Raw genomic sequence first — 6,000 nt, forward strand, 5'->3', positions numbered from 1 at the left:
TTGGGTATATGCCTAAGAGTGAAATTGCTGGATCTTGAGGTAGACTGATTCCCACTTTCCTGAGGAATCGCCATACTGACTTCCAAAGTGTCTGTATGAGCAGTGGAGGAGTGTTCCCCTTTCTCCACATCCTCTGCAGCATAAACTGTCACTGGTGTTTTTGATTTTAGCCATTCTAACAGGAGTAAGATGGTATCTCAGAGTTGTTCTGATTTGCATTTCCCTGATGGCTAAGGATGTTGAACATTGTCTTATGTGTCTTTCAGCCATTTAGATTCCTTTATTGAGAATTGTCTATTTAGTTATTTACCCCACTTTTTAATTGTATTGTTTGGTGTTTTGGAGACTAGCTTCTTGAGTTCTTTGTGTATTTTGGAAATCAACCCTCTGTCTGATGTGGGGTTGGTGAATATCTTTTCACATTCTGTGGCCTGTCGTTTTGTCTTACTGACTGTGCCCTTTGCCTTATAAAAGATTCTCAGTTTCAGGAGGTCCCATTTATCAATTGTGGATCTCAGTGTCTGTGTTAACTAGTGTAATGTTCAGAAAGTGGTCTCCTGTACCAATTCATTCGAGGGTGCCACCTACCTTCTCTTCTAAGAGGTTCAGTGTGGCTGGATTTATGTTGAGGTCTTTGATCCATTTGGACTTAAGTTTTGTACATGGTGATAGATATGGATCTATCTACAGTCTTCTACATGCCAGCATCCAGTTATGCCAGTATCATTTGTTGAAGATGCTTTCTTTTGTCCATTGTATAATTTTAGCTTCTTCATCAAAAATCAGGTGTTTGAAGTTGTGTTGGTTAATCGGCATTTTCAATTTGATTCCATTGGTCTGCTTGTCTATTTTTGTGCCAAACCAAGCTGTTTTCAGGACTATAGCTCTATAATAGAGCTTGAAGTCAGGGATGGTGATGCCTCCAGAAGTTCCTTTATTGTACATGGTTGTTTTGGCTATCCTAGGTCTTTTGTTTCTCCATATAAAGTTCAGTATTGTTCTTTCAAGGTCTGTGAAGAATTGTACTGGGATTTTGATGGAGATTGCATTGAATCTGTAGATTGCTTTTGGCAAGATTGTCATTTTTACTATGTTGATCCTACCTATCCAAGAGCATGGGAGATCTTTCCATTTTCTGGTATCTTCTTTAATTTCTTTATTCAAATATCTTTGAGTCTTTAAAGACTCAAAGTTCCTGTGATACAGGTCTTTCACTTGTTTGATTTGTATTACCCCAAGGTATTTTATGTTGTTGTGGCAATTGTAAAGGGTGATGTTTCTCTGATTTTGTTCTCAGCCCATTTATTTTCTATATATAGTAGGGCTACTGATTTTTTTTGAATTAATCTTGTATCCTGCCACTTTGCTGAAGGAGTTTATCAGCTGTAGGAGTTCCCTAGTAGAGTTTTCAGGTCACTTATGTGAACTACCATATCATCTGCAAATAGTGAACGTTTGACTTCTTCTTTTCCAATTTGCTTTAAAATATTGTTCTTTTTCTTTTGGGGGGGTGTGAGACCGGGTTTCTCTGTGGCTTTGGAGGCTGTCCTGGAACTAGCTCTTGAAGACCAGGATGGTGTGGAACTCACAGAGATCCACGTCTCTGCCTCCCAAGTGCTGGGATTAAAGGTGTGCACCACCACTGCCTGGCTCTGTTAACAGATTTCTTATCAGCAAAGAGAAAAAGGAGGTTCCCAGGCAGAAAATGATGATGAATCTTAAAAAAATACTTTAATGTATTTATTTACTGGTTGTTTGAAACAGAGTAGCTCAATCTGGCCTCAAACTCATCGAGTTGCCAAGGACAACCCTGAACTCCTGATCTCTTGCCTCCACCTCCCAAATGCTGGGGTTACAAAGTGAGCACCAGCACACCAGGACTGAATCTAAAAAGTTGTGTCCAGATAAATCATTATTCAGAATCAGGGTGAAGGAGAGTCAAGTTCAGATATCCATAGATTCAGAAATGGCAAACTGCTCTGTATAAAAGGGTCTTTCAGGGGAAAAAAAGAAAAGCTACTCAGAAGGAAGTGACCATTTAAAGTGCCAAAATAAGGGGCGGAGCTTTGGTCATCTCATGTTGTCATTTTTAAATATGAGTATCATAACACATTAACCCAGGTCCCTGACCTCTGTACCATGAAAGTGAGCTCTGCCTACGTTACCACTGTGTCTACTCCAACCTCCTTCCTTACCTCCAGCTCCTCTTCTCCACTCTACACACAGCCCTTGGAAACGTTCACAGCGCCAGCTATGGCCACATGTGTGCAGTTACCAGCAGAGACCAGAAGAGGGCTCAAATCCCCTGGAACTGGAGTCCCAGGTAGGTAGTCATGAGCCACCCAGTGTGGGTGCAGAGAAGGTGGGTCCTCCGCAAAAGCAGTATATGATCTTAAGCAGTGAGTCGTCTCTCCAGCCTCTCGCTTTATCTTCAGTCCACATTCATGTGCATGACGCTAGTCTATTGTCATGTTTCACATAAGCAATAAGAAGACTGGAGAATTTAGCAAACTTGCTCAAGAACTTGGAGTATAGCATAGTGTGCTTACAGTGCTTGCCTCGGGTGCGAGGCCTTGGCTTCCATTCCTGGTACCACCAACACAACATAAAGAAAAGAAAAAGAAACTTGTTCACGGTCACAAAAATGTTGAGCAGAAACAGAATTTGACCATGGGTCACTCTTTGAACTACTATAGAAACGCTGAGTATTTTGTAAGCTCCACAATTACCTTCCAAACTTGTATACTCACAGGACTCTGACATTTCTTTTGTCGTGTTTTCTCTCTAAGTTTTAGATGTATGCTAGGTGGTGCCTCACTTAGGCGGGTGGCTCAGATACAGTCCTCCCGGAAAACAGCAAGGCCAGATGTGCCTTCCACATCCTTTCAACATCGAATAATTGTTGAGAACTTACATTCTGCATCCACAGTCCTGGTATTCAGCATGCATTTCCCATATGATAGATCAGTTTGTCATCTTCTGACAGACCTCCAAAATGTCTCTCAACATGACCTAGAATAAAAAATTCTTAAAATACCACATTTAAAAAATCTAATTAATTATTCAGGAATAAAGTCACTGATGTTTTGCAAGAGCAGTGCCTTAGTGTGCATCGCAAGACTCTTCTATTCTGGTCAGGTGAACCACCCTAATGGAGGTGGTAGCATCCAATAGGCTGGGGCCTGGACAGACATCAGGGAGGAGGAAGCCAGCCAGCATGCATGGTTGACGCTTTCTAAGGGAGTGCGGGTATTGCTGCTGCCATCACCTGTGGACATCGGACCCCAGCTGCTTCAGCCCCTCAAATCAGACTCACCACCACGGCTCTTTAAGAAGTTTTTAGTTCTTTAGCCTTGGACAGGGGCTGCGTCACTGTTGTTCTGTTATGAGGTTTACAGTTTCTTCAGATGAGCAGATAGCCACACATGTAAGCCAATATAAGTTGGACCAGGTAGGTGGACTGCTCTGTGGGTGAAGGTACTAGCTGCACATGCCTGACAATCCAAGTTTGATCCCCAGAACCCATGTAAAAAGCCAGATGTGGTAATGGACCTTCAATCCCAGCATCCCCAAGGCAAGACAGAAGCAGAGACAGGAGAATCACCAAGAGGCTTTCAGGCCAGCTAGTATGGAGTGTGCAGAACAGCAACAGAAATAAGAGAGATGATGTTTAGCAAAGGGAGAAGGTGAGAACCAAGTCTCAAAAGTTGTGTTTTGACCTCCACATGAGCACCAGGGCACAAACAACCACAGACATATCTGAACTAAGTAAATAACTTTAAATTTTCTTATAATCCCATTTATAATCCTCTTATGTAATTATGCATGCATACTTATAAGTTCGTGTGCCCCTGTGACTGCACCCACTCATGTACACACACCCCATTGGTTCTGTTCCTAAAAAGAACCTTGGCCAGTACAGTAGGCAGGCATTCCAAAATCTTTGTTCTTGTCTACTTTTCTCAACATGTATCCTATCACCAGTAGATGGACAGATAAAAGCATTTATAAATGGTTTAAAGAGTAATTTCAGGGCTGATGAGCTATCTCTGCAGGTGCAAGTGTTTGCTGCCAAGTCTGCTGATTCGAGTTTGGTCCCTAGAACCCACATGTTGAAGGTGAGAACCAACACTGTCCAGTTGTCCTCTGATTCCACACATGTGCTGTGGTACTTGCATTACCCCCATAGACACACACAAATAGACACAAGCATGTAAACTTTTTAAAAGAATGGTTTCAAAGGATATACCCACATAGCTGGGGCCTAAGTCAAGAACACAAACACTGGCAGGGTCCTAAGGCCTATATGTACCCTCTCCATTCCTATCTCTACTTTCTCATCTGAAGCAACTATGGCTGTCTCACCATCTATGGTCATTATTTTCTTGTGTTCTTTACAGGTTTAAATACTGTGGAGAGGGCTGGAGAGATAGATGGCTTTGCAGTAAATGCATTTAGACATGAGTTTGGTTGGCAGCACTCATTTTGGGTAGCTCACAACTGTCTGTAACATGATCCAGGGAATCCACACCTCTAGCCTCTGTGTGCACCAGCACCCGTGTATATATACTCACACAACATACACGATTAAAATGAACAAAAATGCATTCTTTAAACAATACATGTATATGTCTAAATTATTAACTTTTAGTCTTTTTTTATAAAGGGATTGCACCCCCCTTTAAAAAAAACTTTTATTTGCTTATTTATTTATTTATTTATTTATTTATTTATTTATTATGTATACAGCTATCTGCCTGAATGTATACCTGCACACCAGAAGAGGGCACCAGATCTCATGACGGATGGTTGTGAGCCACCATGTGGTTGCTGGGAATTGAACTCAGGACCTCTGGAAGAGCAGCCAGTGCTCTTAACCTCTGAGCCATCTCTCCAACCATCTTTTAGTCTTTAAAAGCTAGAATCATTCTGTTTTTTTATAACTTTTTCCCTTTGCTCAGTATTTTGTTTCTTATAGTTGTCTATAGCACTCCACTAGTTTTGGTTTGTGGGCTTTTTTGTTGTATACCATTGCATTGTGCATTCTATATAAGAATATGTCTATTCTATGTCCATAGCAGTTTGGCATCTACGAACAACAATGCTATGGATATCTGCTTCTGTCTCCCGACTTCTCTAGCTAAGAGCCTCCCCTGTCATGTCTAGACTGTAGGCTTTTTGCAGCTTCATCTCTTTTAGAAAAAAAGTCAATTTTCTAAGGAGCTTGCACCAACTCACATCTCTAATATCTATTGTTCCATATACTTACCAGCATTATGTATTTTCAGACTTTGATTTTTTGCAAACCTAGTAGGTACACGGTATGTCATTGTTGTTTTAATTTGCATTTCTCTGATCACCATTTTTGCATGCTCACTGACAATTCTAGATATAATTACATTGTTGTCTTTACAGATTTTTGATAAGCATAGCTAAATTGATCTCTCAAATGTTATACCAATTTCCTTTATTACTTATACTTTACAGATATTAAATACTTCTGAGAATTAAAAAGGTGAAAACTAGGCTTTATTTTTTCAAATTCTTTGTTTGAATTTCAAATATTTTTCTAAAGGCAATTGGCAGGGATGCTTGTATCTCTTGCATTATTCTATTGTTGAAGGTTTATCTAATTGTGGTGATATATTATTTGATTTAATAAAGCCTGCCTGAGGGTTCAGGATGCAAAGGCAGCCACAAGCTATAGAGGTCAGGCAGTGGTGGTACACAATTTTAATCCCAGGACTCAGGATTAAGAGGAAGACGATCTCTGTTAGTTCAAGGCCACTGACTACAGGAAATTGATCCAGTCCTAAAAGAAACAGCTCACACAAAGGTGATCTCAACACGTGGGATCACATGTCTTTAATCCCAGCACTAAAGAGATGGAGACAGGAATGATAAGGTTGGGTGGAGAAAGGAGTAAAAGACCGGAGGAGACAGGAACTGAAAGTTTTTGTCCCTGAGGATTTGTGGAGACAGGATCAGCCATTTCAGTCT

The sequence above is a fragment of the Cricetulus griseus genome, assembly GCF_003668045.3.
Source record: "Cricetulus griseus strain 17A/GY chromosome 1 unlocalized genomic scaffold, alternate assembly CriGri-PICRH-1.0 chr1_1, whole genome shotgun sequence".
NCBI classification, from domain to species: Eukaryota; Metazoa; Chordata; class Mammalia; order Rodentia; family Cricetidae; genus Cricetulus; species Cricetulus griseus.